Here is a 22,223-nt window from a genome sequence, read left to right as displayed (position 1 = left end):
CACTCAGTCCCCAGTGGCAGAGTCACCCCCCACCAGTGAGTCATCAAGTTTGGACAGTGAGCTCCCTACATGACCATGGTGAGCTGAACTTCATGAATGTTCTTTGGCCATGACCCAGAGACATACAGGATAATTTGGTCCTTGAGTAAAATTAGGGAGAGGGAAGGTACTTAAAAAATTAACAGATGGAAAGGTGGGTCTCAGAGTTTAATTTGATACAGAGAAATGAATTGATGTGGTATTTCTTTTACTGGGATATATGTAATGAAATTTATACTCATTACACGTAAATGAATTTCAACTATACATTAGGGAATAATTCATCTAATACCAAAACTAAAAGTTCACAATTTTCTCCAAGCCTGATTTTTAAAAGAATTTTATTCTTTAAATATATGTTTGATTTAAGCACAAGAGGACAATTTGTTTCGCATATGTCATGACAATTACATCTCCAATCTGGCCGAGCAACTGTTCCACTTAGAGTCGAGGAAGGACTAAAAGATCTTTCAAAGTTCCCTGGAATACAAATACTGACAGTTTTGCAAATATATTTCAGTGTAATGTTTTTGTACAAAATGCTGGAGGTAGACAGAATTGATACAATCCTTTTCAGTAGACATTATTCCACCAATGCTTTCTATTTAAGAGGTCCGCTGGAGACTGATAGTTACAGCAGTTTAAGGAGTGTTGGCAAGAGGGAGAAATCCAATAACCTAACTGCCATGAGAAATTAATCTAAATGTTAATACTTCCACATCCCAGACTCCTCTGGGTCTGGGTTTGAAAGAATGGTAGCAAGGCAGAATGTTACTGGGGGAATTGCCAGACGGACACCACCAGAGGAAACATTGTACAATCTCTTTCATAATAAGATGGAATCCAATTAGAACTTGGCCACACAGGTAATGTTTTTCAAGTAAATCAATGCATGATCTTTCCAGATGTCTATATCCAGACTCCAACTGAAGGTAAGGAGGGTTTTAGTCTACGTGCTGCTAGAAATGGAACGTTCCTTAGCTGAATGTCTCTAAATGAAAGAGTATGTTCATCCATAGGCACTAATTAGGAACCAATGACCTATTAAACCCTGCGACCGTCACTAGAAAGTTATAATTCATCACACATGGAGTATTTTTGGACCCATTGCCATTTACAAGTCAGTCTCTCTCTCTCTCTCACACACACACTTACACAGACACATACACACACCGAAATTTTATTTTTGTACTTCAAGAAAATTACAGTTTAGATTGTGGATGAGAGAGTGAGAACAGATGCTGAATATTCCTTGAACAACTAAAAACACACAACTCTAATTTTATAAACAAAAGTTAAGCACTTACCATTCCAGGAATTGTGTTGATGACATATTAAATGGATTTAACATATATGGAAACAGGTGCTCTGTACAGTGCTAGGAGGCAAAAGGGTGCAATGATTGGCTTAAAAAATAATAGACATTCTTGTTCTCCTGAAATCCACACTGGTTTGCTACCAAATGCTAGAGGCAGACAGAACTGATACAATTGGTAAGACAGCTATTAATCCAACATAACCCTACCAGGTGGCACTCATGGTAAAGAACCCGCCTGCCATTACAGGAGACATAAGAGACATGAGATCGATCCCTGGGCTGGGATGACCACTTGGAAGACAGCATGGCAACCCACTCCAATATTCTTGCCTGGAGAATCCCATGGGTAGAAGAGCCTGGCGGGCTACAGTCCATAGGGTCACAAAGAATTGGACATGACTGAAATAACTCAGCACACACATTTGTCATCAACTCACTTTCTTCCCCTCTTTTCAACTTTGTTGAGAAGCATCTTGCTGTCATTCTCTTTGGAATTTTGTTGATCTTGGTCACTGTGGTTATCTATTTTCTCTTCTATGCTCTTCCTTCTTTCAAGGTATCAAAGCCTCCCTTCTGCACCCAAGTAGCTGTGAGAGAAGATTACTCCATCCTTCTTAGGGGTAAAATATGTGACTCAGGCATAAACTGATTAGGATATTCTCATCTCTGATTAATCAAAATTGGACCAATAAGAGGGAGGCATGGGTTTGCTGAAATTTTAAGCTTCCTTGTTCTAGGAAAACATCTTAAAGGGACATTTATTACACTGTATCCGGATGAAGAAGCTTGCTGCCCCAGGAACTATTGGTGGCCTTATTCTGACCACAGGAAAAAAACTGGTATGGAACAGGGCTGAGGCAAGAGATGAAGTGATATAGACAGATCTTTGATGGTATCATTGAAATGCTGAATCCAACTAGCTCTGAAATTCACTTAATCTCTAGATTTACCAGTTATTTGAGCCTATAAATCTCCTTTATTGTTTAAGTCAATTTGAACTAAGCTTTTTCTTATTTGTAGCTGTAATACATCCTAAATGATATTGATCATCACATTAAACAGGGCAATTTGGCAATGTTCAGAAGCCTCAAAAATGGATGTACCCTCTGAGCCAGCAGTTCCTAAGGAAATAGTTGAACAGCTGTGAAGATTTATAAGCACAAGACTCTTTGCAATACTTTTTAAAATAGTTGAATACTTAGAATGACTGAAATTTCTAATGTACAGCTAATCAAGTAAACTGGACTGCCACGATACTACTGAATACGAAGCAGCCATGGAACTTGATAAAGAAGATAGTGACACATACTTGGCAATAAAAACTACACATCATACAGAAAAACAGAAATACAGTGAGAGCGTGTTTTATTAATTCATTTTCTTTTAAAAAAAAACACAGTATAAAAATGGTGCCCATGCCTTTCTGAGTTCTAAGTATTGAGAGCTTTGCACACATTATTGCAGTGCTTTGCATCACAGTCATCTAGAGAACACTTTAGAAAAAACAGGACAAGCCAGGGCAATACAATGAAGTCAGCACTCTGAGGAAGTGGGGTGATCAGAATTTTTCAAGGATTTTGGGTGACTCTCATGCACAGTCAAGACTGAGAATCATGATATTAGCTCTTCCTTGGGACAACTTTCCTAGTATTATTTGCATAGTAGTTGTATTCCTCATACAGCTGAGGAAATCTTAGAAAGGTTAAGTAACTAGGTTCCTGTAACATGGAGGAAATCAAACTCTACTCAGCGTTACCTAATTAGAAAATGACAATCTTGGCGACGATATCAAAATGCCTTTTAGTGAATGAGGGTGATTATGTGAGGAGTTTGGGTGCCACAAAAAAAGACCAGAAGACACACAGAAGTGTTGTGTCTCTAGGAGATGAGATTATAAATTTTGACTTTCTTTCTTATAGATTGAAATGTCATTTTTAATACTCAGGATGCCTTTGTATTATAAATATATATATATACAGGTACATGTGATAGCTTACAGTGAACGATGCCGGATTTGTGACCTCCGAAGAAGAAGATTTAGCTTTGGGACCAGGGACAAGCCTCGATCACTCAAGAGCTTTTGTGTAGTAGAGTTTTAGTAAAGTAAGAAAAGGGACAAAGAAAGCTTCTGACATAGACAGCAGAAGGGGGACGGAGAATGCCCCCCTTGCTGGTGTTATCAAGGCCTTATATATTTTTTTCAGACAACATACATCTTAAATTAACAAGATTAGAATGAACAATAGAAAGATCTTACCAGACCCACTCCCATAATAAACATTTTAAGATGACAGGATTGGTCAGAAGGTTCTTGTGAAGGAGAAACATGTCCTTGAGCAAGATACATTGTTATACTAACTAAGACAAAGCAACGCAGAAAAGAACATTTGTCCTTTTCTCCTGGAGAGCCCCAGACTGCTTTCTCCTTCTTGAGGGCTCTGGACACTGGACTTCTTATCAACCTAACTAAGAATTGACTCTCTCATATGTATGTATGCATATGTTTACATATACACGTAAATGTGTGTATACATATACCTACGTATAGGGCTTCGCTGATGGCTCACATGGTAAAGAATCTGCCTGCAGTGCAGGAGACCCGGGTTTGATCCCTGGGTAAGAAGACCCCCTGGAGAAGGGAATGGCTACTCACTCTAGTATTCTTGCCTGGAGAAACTCATGGACAGAGGAGCCTGTGGGCTACAGTCCATGGGGTCACAAAGAGTTGGACACAACTGAGTGACTAACACTTTCATTTTCTCATATATCTACACATATGCCATGTCAGGGTCACTGCTGTGTCACCATCATCTCACTGCTTCCAAAACTCTCCTCCATGTTACCAGCTCATCCGTAGCACTGCTGTCTAGAATAGCACCCCATCTTCTCCTGAGAGAATCATATTGTGTCTGAATATCAAATTGCCCCCATCCTCAGTTTCTCAGACTCTCATTTTGAGTTGCAAGGTAACATTTCCATCTGTATTGAAAATAGGCATCAAAAAAACCCCCAAAAAACAAGCAGTACAATTATTAGAGAAATGCAAATCAAAACTACACTGAGATATATATACATCTATATATATATATCCTCATATATATAAGTATGTATGTATACTTATGTCTGATTCATGATGTTATATGGCAGAAACCAACACAACTGTGTAAAGCAATTACTCTCCAATTTAAAAAAAGCTACTAGGACATCAAGTTTTCTTTCCAAATCCATGTGAATTTATAACAAGGCAGTCCGTGTCTAACATAAGCAGATCAAAGTCATAAAAATTGCTAGGCTCTACACTCCTTGACAGTAGGGACTGGGTAGCACTGAAACATATATATTACCATAGGTAAAATAGATACCCAGTGGTAACTTGCTGTATGATGCAGGGAGCTCAACCCAGGGTTCTGTGACAACCTAGAAGGGTGGGATGGGGTGGGAAGAGTGAGGGAGGTTCAAGAGAGAGGGGACCTATGTACACCTACGGCTGATTCATGTTGATTGTGGCAGAAACCAACAAAACACTGTAAAGCAATTATCCTCCAATTCAAAATAAACAAATAAAAAAAAAAAAACCCTCATGTGATTACATTAGACTCATCTAGATAATCCAGAATAATCTTCCTGTCTCAAGATCCTTAATTTAATCACATCAGCACAATCCTTTTGGCCTTGGAAAGAAATAGTCACAGGTACTGGAAATTAAGATGTTGACATTTTTGGGGAGCCATTATTCTGCCTACCACCATGACTATCAATACTGTTTTCTGTCCTAGCAGGACTGACAGACACAGCATACTCATTAATGTTAATACCTACTTGCCAAGGCCATGATTCCCAAGCACAGACATGTACACTGCTAGAGAAGTCCATAAGGAGAGGGACAGAGATGAGAGTGGGAAATCATTTTTCAAAGGTTTTAGGCATTGGTTTTATTTTGTTTTTAAAATCACAGATGCCCTCTATTTCATGCATAGTATAAACTCTCAGCACAGTGATTATATTAATACCAACATTTCTTTTTGTATATTCTCATAGAGTTTAAATTCTATGACAGAGACATTTTACTGGTATGGGGTATATAAAAAGCAAGAAAGGAAGATTAGGAACATTTTTCTAAAAAATATGTATCATGTAGATTTTAATGTAAGGACTTAGCAAGTTAGAATTCAGGTTGCACGCTATCACATATAATTTACTTCGGACCCATCTCATGCAAAATGTGAATGTCATTGCCAAGAAAACACATGTCCTTAAGTGGCTGAGTAACATGAGGAAATTTTTTGGAAAACAAACTGGTAACTCAAGTTCCTGAGGGCAAAACTGTCAAGTCTCTTAGTCAAACAGTCCTTTTGCATTAGCAAGTTGCTGGAGGCAATGTCACAGCCTTGAATCAAGGGGTCTGGTAATTCCTAACAGGAGGGGAAAAATCCCCCAGGAGCTCTGGAATCTCTGCTCTCTATATACCCTCCACAAAGACCTCAGCTATGCTGATCACACTGACAGATGTGACATTTACCCTCAAAGCCACCCTTCCTTTTCCTACCTTCAAATCTCTAGCTCTTTCACTCTCTCTCCATCCTCCTTTTAGAGGTTATACAGTATCCTTCAATCACACAAAACAACGTCATTTCTCTCTTCAGTCAAACACAAAGGGGTTTAGAGAATGTGAGATTATGCTTTAAACAATAACATCGTACATCCTTGACATTTCTGGAGAACCTCAGAGGACAGCCATTTATCAAACATACACTGAGAACCTATTTCGCTAATTTCTGAGCAATAGGTTTTAATCTGGGTTATAACATGGAATCACCAGGCAAAATCTTTTAAGTTTATTGATGCCTGTGGTTCTACCTCTGAGAGTCTAATATAATTGTCTGGGATATGGTTCATTAAAAATGCAAACCCTATGGCTGCTTACCCACCCTTTACTTCCTCATGAAATTATTTTCTAGAGGAGAGAGGTGGGCCCCAGAAATAGTTATGTTAATAAACATCTCAGGTCAGTGGTAGTGGTTCTCAGAATATACTTTGAGTACCAAAGTGATGGGTGACAAAGAATTTTAGGGCAGCAGAGAAAGGCTGAACTAGAAGGTATGCTCATTTGAGACATAGTATGTTTTAGTGATTACAGGGTAAAAACAAAGACAGAAACATAAAGCTTAGACTCGACAGAATGAACTAAAAGTAAACTATTTTCTCATGAACAACAGCAAAGAAACAGCAAGTCTGGAATCCAAATACAGAAATTCTAACTTCTATGCTGTTTCTTTCCTTACTATCTCCACCATTTTATGATTTATAAATATGTCATAAAATCTTCAGAATTCACCCAACTGAAATCAGCCTTAAATGTCGATAGTGTGTAAAATAGATAGCTAGCGGGAAGCTACTGTATAAAACAAGGAGCTCAGCTTGGTGCTTTGTGATGACCAGAAGGTAGACAGCTTATTAAAAAGCAGAGACATTACTTTGCAACAAAGGTCCATCTAGTCAAAGCTATGGTTTTTCCAGCAATCATGTATGGATGTGAGAGTTGTATAAAGAAAGTGAAGAGCTGAAGAATTGATGCTTTTGAGCTGTGGTGTTGGAGAAGACTCTTGAGCATCCCTTGGACTGCAAGGAGATCCCACCAGTCCATCCTAAAGGAAATCAGTCCTGAATATTCATTGGAAGGACTGATGTTGAAGCTGAAACTCCAATACTTTCACCTGATGCGAAGAACTGACCCATTTGAAAAGATACTGATGCTGGGAAAACTGAAGGCGAGAGGAGAAGGGGACGACAGAGGATGAGATGGTTGGATGGCATCACGGATTCAGTGGACATGAGTTTGAGTAAACTCCGGGAGTTGGTGACGGACAGGGAAGCCTAGCATGCAGCAGTTCATGGGGTTGCAAAGAGTCGGACACAAGTGAGCGACTGGACTGAACTGAGAAGGGTGGGATGGGATGGAATGGGGGGAGGTGGGAGGGAGGTTCAAAAGGGAGGGGATTTATACCTCTACCTGATTTACCTCATTGTACGGAAGAAACTAAAACAACATTGTACAGCAGTTATACTTTAATTAAAAAAAATGTTGATGATAACTTGCACCCTGCCTAGAAGACAGCAATTCCAAACTGAGATCAATAACTTCATGCTCTGCCATTACTTAATAAAGATCATTTTCTAAGCCATGGCCTTTCCAGGCTGGTTTGCTCCTTGTAGATCATGAAGCTGAAATTTGAACTCTTCTCTCATTAGAAATCACTGAAACTGCAGTCTGTCTGCATGTTGTACTTCTTCATGCACAGATACAGAGAAAATAACTAACAAGTTACCAATTTGGGGCTTTGTATAAGAGTGCTGATGAAAAAGTGTGTATGTTATTTTAAAGCATTTAACCCGCAGATTCCCATGTGGGTATCTAAAGTATGACAGAAACTGCTATTCGAAGCAAACTTGAAAGAGCAAAAATTCAAGGAAAAATTGACTCCAATCTTTCACCTTGATTCAATCTTAGCTTAACCCTTAAGTTGATTCCCCAGGCTAAATAGAACCAGGCTAATTTTAACTTCAGAGTCTGAATTCTTTAATACAGAATACTGTCTCTAGCCTTCCTTTTATTCCTGGGCACAATTTCTGAGAGACAAACTGCCTCTTCCTGGCACATCATAAGAACAGAAAAGATCATGACCTTTGCTGTCATCTTCATTTGTGAAACCTCAAGCTAAATTACTTATTTGCTGTACCTAACATACTTGAAAAAGAAATTCAGTTGCAAAGAAAGCTTCACTTACTTTGCATCTGACCTTTATAAATGGCCTTTCAGTCTTATTATACTATTTTCTCTTTTCCTTAAGGAAGGAAAAGAAATGTACTTGACTAAGGGGTGACCTACCTATCAGTTCAATGTTCCCTGGCTTAACTTAGCAGTTATTAATGTGGAGAAGCTCTTCACATATCTTTGACTTGGTCACTTAATGAGAATTCAGTTCAATAAATCTTTCCAGGGCTCAGGGACTGTTCCACTGTTATCATCCCCAAACCTGCATCTATGTTCTTAAGAGGAGTTATCTTTTTGCTCCTATTAGCACAACACATTCACACACACAAAAGAAAAACAAAACAGTATTTATATCTAAAGATATAGGTACATAATGTACAAGTCAAACAGTACCATAAACAAGAATAAAAATGTAGGTGGCTTCTGCTTGGCTTTGCCACAAGCTAGGGAGAAGAGGTATGGTAAATTGCCTCATCAAACTAGGGTGAGAGGACTCTGCGGAAGTTTTTCTTGAAGAGGTGTATTTGCGAATAAAGGTGTGATTTCCACAAGGTGAAGAAAAAAAAATAAAAAACTTCTGAAAAGAGTCTGGTCAATATCTGGTAACCCAGCCTCTCAAGTTTCCCCCAGAGCACTGCAACCACCCACCTGCCCTTCTAATGCCACTTCTGCAAACAACTTCTGCTGAATAGCCAACATACCTATACCTCCCCGGGTGGTGGTATGAAGGTAGTCAAACTGACAGCAAATTCATCTTTGCATTTATTCATTAACTTCACTCTCCCTCTCAAACACAGTTGAGAAAGAGCAAGACCTCTTCTCCTCTCTCCTATAACCAAAGAGTGGGAGAAAGTCTATTCTTTTTCCCTTTCCCTCCCAAGAATAGAAACAGGAGAGTGAAGACAAGTAACATGAATTTCCATCAGTTATGCCCATTTGCTGGTCATAGTGTGGTCCTTCCTGGAACAAAGACACAATAATTTCTCTCCAACTTTCATATATTCATAGGAACATATAGATTTGTGAGAATATTTCCAATTCATGTTTCCTTATTCATTCAGGCCAGTCTTTCCACTTTTATCAGCTCACGATATCATTTTCTCAATCATCTCCCATGTGGGTGGATGAATTATTACCTCCTGAGTATCCAGCCTCAGGAGACCGCCCCCCCCAACCCCTTGTCACATTCTTCCTTCTCAGACACTGTTTAACTCTTCCTGGCCTGTTTCATTTCAGCCCCTTCAGCCTCTTTGTCTTTTCACAACTGCTGGCCCCCGGCCCAGGTCCCCCTCTCTGTTTCTCTCTCCCCAGGTCTCCCTTAAACATTTTCTGAAGCTTTGGTCCCCCGTGCCCTCAGGCTATGCCACACAGATGGCCGGGTCTTCTGCCAACACAGAAGAGAAGCCTATTGGCTTCAATTGTTTATTGGTTCAAAAAACGAAAATAATTTCCCACAGAGATGGCAAGAACCTGACTCCCCTCACATCATGAAGCTGGATGAGCCTCTCTCCTCTGAACCTGAACACATGATACCTTTTCCCTCAGAAATCCCAGGCCAGGCTCCTGGGTGATTCCTGCCCTCTGAGACAGGAGCGAAAGGGGTGGGGCACAGCTGCTAGAGAAATGCAGAAAGGGAACAGCACTTAGAATGCGATAAAAACTGGCAGCAACCAGCTGATATCAAGAGAAAAGTGTGGTCGCTGACCTTTAGCTCATTACACCTTCATTAGAATACAAAAAATCACTTTCCCTTCACACCATGACATTTTCAGGGCAGAACTAAAAAAGGCCAAAAAATAGGCAGTGGCCCAGTTCCTGAGAATCTCCACCTTCCCCAAAACAGCAGGAATACAGCCATTTCTCCAAAGAAGACACACAGATGGCCAAAAAACACATGCAAAGAAGCTCAACATCGCTCACTGTTAGAGAAATGCAAATCAAAACTACAGTGAGGTATCACCTCACACCAATCAGAATGGCCATCATCAAAAAATCTACAAACAATGAATGCTGGAGGGAATGCGGAGAAAAGTACCTCTTATACTGTTGGTGGGAATGTAAATCGATATAGCCACTATAAAGAACAGTATGGAGATTCTTTTAAAAAAAAAAAAAAAACAGACCTAGGAATAAAACTACCATATGACCCAGAAATCCTACTACTGGGTATATACCCTGAGAAAACCATAATTCAAAAAGACACATGTACCCCAATGTTCACTGTAGCACTATTTACAATAGCTAAGACATGGACACAACCTAGATATCCTTCAAGGGATGAATGGATAAAGAAGTGTGGTATATATATACAATGGAATATTACTAAGCCATAAAAAGGAGTGAATTTGAGTCAGTTGTAGTGTGCTGGATGAACCCAGAACCTGTTATACAGAGAGAAGTAAGTCAGAGAAAAATCTTATATTAACACAAATATATGGAATCTAGAAAAATAGTACTGATGAACCTAATTGTAGGAAAGGAATGGAGACCCAGACATAGAGAACAGACTTGTGGACACAGCAGGGGAACTGGGCAAGAGCCACCTCCAATGTGGAGAAATCAGAACAGTCACAGAGTTGGATGCCACAGGAGTCTTGTTCTTATTTCCATCAGTTTCTACTAGTGACTGAAAAGCAGCCACTGGAACTTACTGCATCTATGATGCCCCAGTTAACCCCTTCCTCTCCCTCAGTCCCCTGTGGACTGTAACTCTCAGCCCGAGTCCAAGCTTCAGTGGAGTGCAGAGTCTTCCTGACAGTGGAACCCAGGGGTAATAGACCAGGTTCTGTCTGAATGACCTAGAGATACAGCTGGTTTTCAAAACTCACCTAACAAGCTTTCACACATATACCTCTAGGGAAAGAGGGTACCATCAGAGACGCAAAATAAAAGCCCTTGGATCATTCATGCTTGCCTTCTCTTCCCAGTCTCCCCAAACTGACACCAGACATCCCTCATCAATGAAACCTTCACCATGTGCCAGCACAAGGCAAGACCACTCCAACTCCTGCAAGGCTCCTGACTTTTCAAACAGGAGTGGAAGACCCAACAAACGCTAGGGAGACCCTCAAGTGCCAGAAACCAATAGAAATAGGCCCAAGCTAATGCTAAGCTCTAGATACCTGCTCCCCTGAGTCTAGGTTCACCCGTGCTGCCTGGGATCCTGGAACAAAGCTGACCTGAGTCCAAGGACATCAGACTCAGACATACCCCCAAAAGCCTCACTCTCTCAGTGAAGGCCAAGGGAGGCACTGCCTGCGGTCAGCTCTGCCCTCCTTGGCAGTAGAGTCCTTGTGCTCTAGACCTGACTAGCTCTCCAAATCTGAAGGACACACAGATATAAGCATTTTGAGGATTTCTCTGGTAGTCAAGCGGTTAAGAATCCAACTGCCAGTGCAGGGGACATGGATTCGATCCCTGGTCTGGGAAGATTCCACGTGCTGTGGAGCAACTAAGCCCTTGCACAACTACTGAGCCTGTGCCCCACAACGAGAGAAGCCACTGCCGTGAGAAGCCCATGCACCGCAACTAGAGAGTAGTCCCTACTCACCGCAACTAGAGAAAGTCTGCAAACAGCAAGGAAGACCTCGTGCAGCAATAAATAAATAAATAATTTTAAAAGATATAAGCATTTTGAAAATTCTGTCAGCTACAAAGTTTTCTCACTGAAAACTCATTCTGCTCCCAGAAACATTCAGTCTTTCCTTTGCCCACCTGCCCAAAGGTGGGTAGGTTATCTTGGCAAAACATGTCTATCAGCAAGCCCAGAACAGGACTGACCAGCACTTACCCCCAAACCAGGAGAAGAGACGCCGACCTCCCGGTCAGAGATCTGATGCTGTCCTCTTGACAGCAGCCTCTCTACTCTGTAAAGGGAGAAGAGTGAGTTTCCTATAAGTTACAGCAGGTGTGAGGAGGATGGAAGATTGCTTCAGAGAAACACGTGTGCACAGAGGGGAACAACAGGAGACTGTAGGGATGGTTTTCAAAGCCCCACTGTGTACAAAATCACCTGGGAATGGTAAACATGCATGGTTCTGGGCTTCAGGCACAAAGATTCTGTTCAGTGATGAACACCTGGGGTACGCCTAGTGCACATACACTGCCAGCACCAGAGAGACGGGCCTAGAATGATGATAACCCAAGAGGACAGACCTTTCTACTTTATGGGAGCTTTCCGTTTCCAGGAAAAGAGTGGCTTTGGCCTCTGGCTGAGTCCATGATAATAACAATAAAAAAGTTACCTTTTACACAGTGCTTACTTTCTGCCAGGTACTATGTGGGGTGCTCTGTATGTATTATTTAGTTAACCTTCACTAAGAGATGGTAATGTCATCCCCATTTTATAAACGAGGGCAAGATTAGCTGCTACGTGCCCGAGGCTACACAGCTGTAAGTAATTAACACTAAGCAGAACTCTTATTTTTCCAACTCAAATCCCTGATCTCCATTAACAGTAATTCTCATATCCTGGTAATGTCCCTCTGTGCCACTGAAAATACTGAGACATGTCATGACCAGCCCGCTGCTGGCAGCCACTTCCCATAAACTCTGCGCTTATCTGTGCTCTTAGAGAGTTTCTGAACCTTTGGTGTAGCTGCCTGGGATCACAGCCTCTGGAGTAAGCTGTAGAGAACGAAGGTAGCAAATACTTCCTCAGCCCTCACTCTCTGTTAGTGAGATTCTAAGAGCTCTACATGAGTAACTCATTTTATCTTGACTACAGCCCTACAAATGTCAGTATGTAGATTAGAAAACACTAAGCTCTAAAGAAATTTAAAAGTTATGAGAGACTGATTATATACTTGGACAAGGCAGGACCATATATAAAAATAGAATTCTGATGCACAACATGCAGCAACCTGCCCGGGAAACCAATGCCCTTATCTATAGTAAACAGCCCAGGGAGCCAGTCTGCTGTAAGTCAGACTTGTAAGAAGTCTAATTACTATCTTTAGTAACAATCCAAGACGCTACATGATAACTTATGTAATAATCAGGTGAACTTCATTAACTGAAGGTTTGGATCCAGAACTCTTTTCATTCTGATTCCAGAGCCTATTTTCGTTTCACCCCCGTGCTACTTCCCCACTGCCCGTATATCACACACACACACACACACACACACACACACACACACACACACTGTATATCACACACACACACCGTATATCACACACACACACACACCATATATCACACACACTGTATATCACACACACCGTATAACACACACACAGCGTATAACACACACACACACTGTATATCACACACACACACACCGTATATCACACACACACACACACACACACACACACACACACACACACACACACACACACACACACACACACACACACACACACCGATACTCTGTGCTAGGCACAACAGAATAGCCAGATAAAAAGTACCATGATTCTTACTCTCAATAAAGCTAATTGTATAAGGGCACTAAGTATGATTTGCAAAGAGCCTTTTTAAGGTGGGGGTGAGGGGAAAGGACTAAGAGAAAAGTAGCCAGCTACTTGGTAATAACGTACCAACCACCAAGAGTTTTTCTTTTTACTGCTGTATCCCTACTGCCTGTAACAGTGCCTGACACATAGTAGGAACTCAATAAATGTTTGCAAAATGGATGCATGAATGAATTGGACCATTCAGTGCTATGGATTTTCCCCATTTTCTTCATGTATTTGGATGACCTCGACATAAAAGTCCCAGAACTACCACAACACAGATATAATGGAAGAGTCTAAACTTAATCTTTATTTTCCATTTTGTTGATGACATTTCTCAACATTTTGTTCCTGAATTAACACAGCACTTGACAAAATGTCTCTGAGGTTCTTGTAGTGTTTGAACTGAGATCTGGAATTTGATTCTTGAGATTCTACTAGAGGTACTTGAGAAGATTCTAAGTAAAAAAGTTAGAAGGTAAACTATTACCAATTTGTCCTTAAGAAGCTAAGAAATCTTGCCAAAGAAAAGCATCCCTAATCAGAATAATTCGACTACAACACCACTGGCACACACCTTGCCTAAGGCCTGTGCTCTGTACAGTGAGCATTGAAAAGAGGGATGAGAAGCAGCTCATGCCACTGATGACTCTGGTATAGCAGGAGATGAGGAAATGATGGAAAGACCTGATGCCCACTTAATGGTCTTCACAGATGCTCCAAGTCTTAGCCATCTTTGAAGATACAATTGAATTGCCATCACTTCGGAATTAATCTCTCCTTTTTTTCCACTTGATTGATCTCTTACATTGATCTCTATCTTACATTAAATTCATTTTTTAGTATATGTCATGTGCCAGGTCTGACTGTGACACCTTATAATTCTACAGTATTTTATGGCTAAAAGGAAAAAAAAGTAATTCCAGCCCCCAATCTCATTCTCTTCTTAGTCTTGAAAAAAACTCTCTGAGGCAGGAAGGAGTGATATAACCATAGCCAGTTTACAGATAAGGATATTAACAGTGGAAAAGTTTGGGTTTCGACAGGCTGAGATTTGAAATCCAGCTCTGCTGTTTATTAACCATGCGACTCTGAATGCTCATTTTATTACTCTGAGCCTCAGCTTCCTGAAAATGGGGAATAATGTCAAGTCTTGCTTATAGTTGTGAAGATCAAGTATAATAAAGAGCTCAGCACATAGTGAATGACAATGAGTTAATAAACCACAGCAATAAATCAATAAAGAAGGTGTGTTACATGACTAATTAAAAGGCATATTTTGAACCCAGATCTCAACTCCAAGTCCAGAACTCTTTTGGATATACTCTACACTGACTATTTTACATCATAACCTTCTTCATGACAGAAAAATCACTTAAGGCATCTTTGTACCTGCAGGAAGATTTGGCACGGTAATTTTCAATTAATAAGGGTTCAAAATTGTTAAAGAGAAATAATTATTTTACTGAATTGCCAGACATCTTTAGTCACTTTTTTAATGTTCTAGAGTAACTCATATATACTACCAAAGTATGTATTATTTAGGATAGTGTTTGGCTGTGAGAAACAGAAAGCAAGACAACAGTAGCTTAAATGCATAGAAGATTATTTATCCCATGCAAGAATGGACTCAGGGGGCCCAGGGCTTGTACCAGAGGACACCAATGCTGTCAGGGAATCAGGCTCTATCTTCTTGCTCTCCTTTTTGTTTCCATTGTCTTAACATGGCTACTGAACCTTGAACTAACATCTACACCCCCAGGTCCATAATCCAGGCAGAGAGAAAAGCAAAGAAAGATGCGTAAATAACCAAAGGACAAGAACTGTTTTATGGCCACTCTTAGCTGCAAGGGAAGCATAGATCATATATAGATATAGATAAAGAATTTGGATATAGACAGAGGTATACAAGCCTCTAGTGTTGTAAATCAGACAAAAAAGAAGAATCAGGATGGAGGGGATCAGATAGGTGTAGAAAGAGCCAACATATATTATCTGTCTCAGGAATATCTGATAAATTTATTTTATACTGTTATATCAAATTATTGCATTCATCTTTTATCAAGATTATTTTAGATGTGGCTTAAAATTCCTACTTTTCAGGATGGTGAAAACTTAAACATCAATCATATTTTTGAGTCTCTCCCTAGAATCATAAATGTTGAAATGTTGGGTAGGGATATGCATATGTGCTCAGTTGTTCAGTCATGTCCAACTCTCTTTGTGACCTCCATGGACTGTAGCCCGCCAGGATCCTCTATCCATGAGATTTCATAGACAAGAATACTGGAGTGGGTTGCCATCTCTACTCCAGGGGATCTTCCTGACCCAGTGATCAAACCTGCGTCTCCTATGTTTCTTGCATTGGTAGGCCAGGAAGTCCCTAAGGGTAGACATATATGGTATCATAAAAAAAGAGGAAAAGTCTCAAGTCTTCCATCCATTATGGCTTCCATTAAATTGTTCATTGATATATTCAATAGCACAGACAAATATTAAAGGCATTTTGATAAGTGAAAAAAGGCAAACCTCCAAAACTGCATATTGCGTGATTTCAACTTATAAGACATTTCAGGAAACACAAGACTGCAAGCATGGAAAACAGATCAACGGCTGCTGAAAAGCAGTGGAGGCAGAAATGGGTGAGTACAAAGGAGAACTGGGACAGGGAGGGATTGGATAGGTATAGAGTGAGCCAACATATCGTATCTGTCTCAGGAAGATTTGATACATTTCTTTCACATTAAGTTGCATGAAATATTAAATTACTATAGTCTTCAGAGGAAATTTTATGGAATTGTTCTATATGCTACTGTCGTGTTGAACATATGACTCCATACTCCATGCATTTGTCAAAATTCATAGAATTTTACATCACAAAGAATAAACACTGATGTATGTAAGTTATAAAATAAAAATAAGTAACTAGAATGTCAAGAGATTCCCAAAATACAGACTAAAAATGTTAGTCTAACTACATAATATAAATATATAACATAACTGTAATATAAGAGGAAGGGAGAAATAGAGATGACCTAAGTCACTTTGAAAGTGTGTTTAGACTGAAAACTATAAGGGCAAAGAAAAAAATTATGCATAGAGAGTGCATTCTAGTTGTCAAAGCTGTTTATCATGGGGACACATGAAACTTCTTTATATGTATACTGGGGTTGAAAAAAATAAATAAATGGATGGTAAGTGCCAGAATTCTCATTACTGGGAAGAAAACTTACTGCATGAATAGAAGACTGAATAACCTTGTTGTACATCAGTACACATTTATGTGTAGCTAAATATGCATATACAGTTGGATGGATAGAGAAACAGTTGCAGATAAGTGCATGGGTTAGTATATGTACATATACTACCAAGCTCTACCAAGCAATGTCACTCCAGAAGATCTTGGTTTCAAAATACCATCCTCCAGCAAAATAAACCAAGCTTCCTTGAAGAAATGACCGATTGTAGGGCCATGGCAAGGAGATTAAGAGCTAAGCCTGACAGATTTGGTAGTATCAGGAAGTTAGAAAATGCTCAGGAAATAAAACAATGAGGACACCTCAGAGGGACATAAGAACTAAACTAATGGAACTCTCAGTGACCAAACCTGGAAAACACGCAATATCAATAATAGCATACTGGGTCATAACACAAAATATAAACTAAATATGCATAGTATCTTGGCCAATTAGGGCTTTGACAACAAAAAACTACATACTGGGTGGCTTATATACAATAGTAATTTATTTCGCACACTCCTGGAGGCCAGAAGTCTAAGACCATCAGCACTGTCCTGTTCTTTGGGTAAGGGATTATGGGCACTCTTTGTACCCTGTACCCTCTTTGCAACTTTTTAGTAAATCTAAAGTCATTCCAAATCAAATATTCTTTTAAATGTTTACACTCTTACTTAATATTTAAATTGTAGTTACATTTAATTTAATAAAATACTTTAACTTCAAATCCTTGAATGTCAGGATGGAAAAATATTTTTAAATTGTCACATTTGAGTACCTCAGTGGAATCATTTATTCACTGAGGTGGTAGTAAGTGAGAAGGGACTTACATATTACCAACAAAATAGAGAAGAGAGATGTCTGGTCTTCAGTTCATTACAGCTGCCAATACATTGCTCACAGTCCATGACCATCTGATCTATCTGAAGATGGACCGGTGTTTAACGTAGGTGCGTCTTGTCATGTTCACTGAACACCTCCCAACCCCACCCAATGCACATCCTCAGCAGAGAGCCCATCTCCTCTCTGGGTGCTTTGAGGAAAGACCCGATGGTACAGTTTAGACATACATGGTTTCATTGCCCTAGTGACTCATTCTAGGAGGAGGCAAATCTCTTTTCTTTGGGACAGGCCAGTTTTACTCTGTGTCTGGCAACTTTCATTTGCAGTCCTGAAAAACAAGTGTTTTGTTTTTACCAAATCCTTGACCATTGAGATCCATATGCACACACTTATATATAAAATGGATAACCAACAAGGACCTACTGTATAGCACAGGGAACTCTGCTCAACGTTATGTGGCAGCCTGGATGGGAGCGGCATTTTGGGGAGAATGGGCAAGAGACACAAGAAACATGTTCGATCCCTGGGTTGGGAAAGACTCCCTGGAGTAGGAAATGGCAACCCACTCTAGTATTCTTGCCTGGAAAAGTCCATGGACAGAGGAGCCTAGCAGGCTACAGTCCATGGGGTTGCAGAGTCAAACACAAATGAGAAACACACACACACATCTATGTGATAATAACAGAAGCAGTACAAATAATAAAAATATCTTGATGGTTTATTGTGCTGTTGCTATATGCCAGACGTATGTATAGCCGAGTCGCTCTGCTTTGCACCTGAAACCATCACAACATTGTTCCTCAGCTATACTTCAATGTAGAATAAAAAGTTTTTTAAAAAATTCTAGACAAAATGGCAGGCTCAAAGGCTCCTACACATGTGGGAAGAAGTTGTGCTACCCCACCCACCACACACACACATATATTTTTGGTCTCTTACAGCTGGAAAAGACCACGTTAAAACAATGCTTCAATAAGCTGATGTGGCTCTCCTTTATTAATTCATTCTACTACTTCACACATCAGTATATATTTGTCTATCTCAACCCCACACGTGATTTCCTTGAGTTTAAAACTGTTTGGTATTTTTCCTCCTGAACCCAGAAGGGAGAACGGTGTCTGACACCTAGTATAAGTCATCAGTAAAAATGTGTCAAATGGATAAATGTGACCTTAATAAGCCCACGACCTCAGTCTCCCCACTTTGGCTTGATCAACAGAGCCACACGTTAGAAACACTTGGCAAGTTCTGGAGTTCAATGATCATCACTGAGCTGAAACCCAGCTGGATTTCTGCACAGATAGGGTACCAAGACACTGGAGTCCCACTTCTGAATTCCCCACTGGTACTGTCTTCATAATGCTAGTGATGCTGACTAGATCAGGATCCCAGAGGCAAACTGTTTTTGGTATAAATGGCCACCATCCTCATGCCCAGCACTATGCCAACATTCTTGCCAAGAAATATTTACTGGTTATTACATAAGATTCACTCTGCTAATCCATGCCAAGAGTTCTCTCTGGAAACCTCACAGTGCCAACTCAGGGTTGCCTGTAGGAACCTGTGTTGCATCTGATAAAAACAATCAGTGCTAAGGCTGAGGTTTTTCATTAGGGTGGAGGTGGAGTACGAGTTAAAAAAAAGAAAAAGTTGCTAGAGTCTGCTAATTTCTCTGCAGCCAGCAGCTAAGATTTTCAAATTGAACACGAACTTTAATGTAATTTAGTATATTTGCTCAGTGTGCCATTTTACCCCTGGGTTAACATGGGAAAATGAAGAAAGAACTAATTGCACCATTATCACTTTAACATAATGGGCCAGTGCCCCAGAGCAGCTGCTGTTCTTATTAGATGGTGTTACCAGGGGGACATACTATTTCCTCTTTCCTTAGGTTCAACTTCTTTTGTTCAGTAACTGTGTTTACAGGACACACTTGTCTGGTTTTGCCACTCTAGGTCTGGTGGCATTGCCACGTCCTCACTATAGCTTTCTTGCTCCCATAAACTCAATTTCAGGCTTTTATCTCTTATACAGCTACTCTGTTTTTGAAGGTAATGCATCTCTGGAAATCATTAATAAAATGTGGCAAACAGAATACTTCAACAGATCTTGAGTCCTATTCCTATCTCTTACCCACTGCATGTTCTTGGGCAAGTTAATTCCCTTGAACCTCAGTTTCCTCATCTGTAAAATGGGGATTATAATAGAAGCTATCTCTGATGGTTGTGAGGAATAAATGAAGAAAGTGAATGGTTTAGCCCTGTGTCTAGTATGCAGTAAATGCATCACGGCTACACAGTATGCTTTTTAATTTAAAAATATGATTAATTTATCAGTTTAAAACATTCTATATACCATCCAAAATTACTGAAAGCAATGGCAAAGGATAATAAAGGGTAATGGCAAAACATGAAGAAAAGGTGTCTTGGCAGCATTCTCTAAGTAAAGCAATAAAATGAGAAGTAGCAAAAAACAGGGGTAATGTTTGTAGTTCTCTTTTTAATTTATACAGCAGATTACTCTTTCATTGTCTGTGATTTGTTGGGGGGGATAGATGCAGTGACAAAGACGATAAACAAGAACAACAACAAGCTGTGATTTAATAAAATAACTAATGTTTGGATGGTATACAAGAGTTTTTAATTATTTCCTCAAATAATTTACTGAAAGCTATAAAATATGTAAATTATGAATGAAGGAACAGAGATTTGGGGTTAGAAAGGGGTTAGACCTTTAAGTCTCAGCTCTGCCTTTCAACAACTGTACAAATTGAGGCAAGAACCTCAATTTTTCTGAGTCTTCTTCAGTGTGTGACACAGGTATGATGCTGTTTCATTTATCATACCCTCAGTTGGGTGGTAGTGAAGACTCTTGAAAGTCCCTTGGGCTGTAAGGAGATCAAACCAGTCAATCATAAAGGAAATCAACCCTGAATATTCATTGGAAGGACTGGTGCTGAACCTGAAGCTCCAATACTTTGGCCACCTGATGCAAAGAGCCAACACTTTGGAAAAGACTCTGATGCTGGGAAAGAATGAAGGCAAAAGGAGAAGAGGGCAGCAGAGGATCAGATGGTTAGATAGCATCACTGACTCAATGGACATGAATTTGAGCAAACTCTGGGAGACAGTCAAGGACAGGGGAACAGCCTGGCATGCTGCAGTCCATGGGGTCACAAAGAATCAGACACAATTCAGGCACTGAACAACAACAATAACAAATATTTTGAAAATAAAAATGAAAAAATGAAGTTAGAAATGCCTCAAACATTTAATTGCCCCCCCATACACATGCATACACATACATACACAAACCCTGCACATGAATGTTTACAGTAGCTTCATTTATAATCTCCACCAAAGGAGATTATGGAGGCCACCAAAATGTCCTTTATAAGTGAATGGATAAACTGGCACCAATCTTGTTTGCTAATGTCATTCTCCGGTAAAAGATCCAGAGCTCACTGAAGAAATGACAAACTCTATAACTGAGGCAGGAAATATGTAAGAGGAATGTGTGGCCTCAAGGAGGATGGAAGGAAGAGAGGGAAGAAGGGATGGAAAGAGGAAACCCATGGTGACTGGGTATGCTAAAGGAACACAACCGTCAACCAACAGCCAAAGCTGAAACAGTCTGAGTAATGAAATGCGGTAGCATTGGAGAATAACTGAAATAACAAAACAAATATTCACCAGTTCGTACTGATACAAATAAGTGACCGGATAAACAGATGGGGAAAAGAGACAAATCTCCCGCGTAGAAAAATTTCAAATGCTTTATATAAATACTCTGCCCTCCAAGAGGTGAAAGATATCTCCCTATACCTTAAGTGTGGATGTGTATAGTGACACCTTTCCGAAGAGGAGGTGGGGAGAAACAACTTTATAAAGTGGAGAAATCTGACAAACACTGCCTCAGCCAGGTCATTGAGGGCAACATCAACAGTCATAAATCATACTAAAAATCTGCAGCTTGAACATGATGTAATAAAAGTGTAATTTTATGGCTGTGATCTTCTAAAAAATCCATGATCATAGCCTCATCTTGAGAAAAGCAACAGACAAATTCCAAAAGAGGGACACCATATAATACACCCGACCAGTACTGCTCAAAACTCTCAAGGTTATAAAAAAAAAAATAGACAGTCTGAGAAATGTTCACAACCAACAGGAACTTAAGGAACAATGACAGCTATACATAATGTGATGTTCTGAATGGATGAGCATCCAAAGGACATTATTGTCATTGCTATTTAGTTGTAAAGTCATGTCCGACTCTTTGGGACCTTATAGATTGTAGCCCGCCAGGCTCCTCTGTCCATCAATTCCCCAGGCAAGAATAGTGGAATGGGTTGCCATTTCTCTTCTCCAGGGGATCTTCCTGGCTCAGAGATCAAAACCACATCTCCTGCACTGGCAGGCAGATTCTTTATCGCTGAAGCACAAATAAAGTATAAACTTCAGTTAATAATATCAGTTATATCAATTCATTAATATAACAAATTTACCATACTAATATAAGATGTTAATTGTAGGGGAAGCTGTGTGCAGAAGAATACA

General features: G+C 39.9%; 1 protein-coding gene across 4 annotated transcripts in view; it reads right to left on the bottom strand.

Moving 5' to 3' along the window:
• Positions 1-22,223, bottom strand: part of LOC145508724 (uncharacterized) — an 885,448-nt gene that overhangs the window by 207,347 nt on the left and 655,878 nt on the right. Inside the window, exon 3 of one of the 4 annotated variants that reach the window (XR_014055562.1) lies at positions 11,920-11,995. The exons of 2 other annotated variants lie outside the window; for them this stretch is intronic. The gene's annotated coding sequence lies outside the window, so the exon portion shown is untranslated. Of the gene's footprint in view, positions 1-10,695; positions 11,996-22,223 lie in introns of those variants that run through there. One more of the 4 variants, XR_014055563.1, reaches the window with a different exon arrangement.

The sequence above is a fragment of the Giraffa tippelskirchi genome, chromosome 6, assembly GCF_054371585.1.
Source record: "Giraffa tippelskirchi isolate mGirTip1 chromosome 6, T2T-mGirTip1v1.2.pri, whole genome shotgun sequence".
Classification (NCBI taxonomy): domain Eukaryota; kingdom Metazoa; phylum Chordata; class Mammalia; order Artiodactyla; family Giraffidae; genus Giraffa; species Giraffa tippelskirchi.
This window is presented reverse-complemented; position numbering and strand designations above follow the sequence as displayed.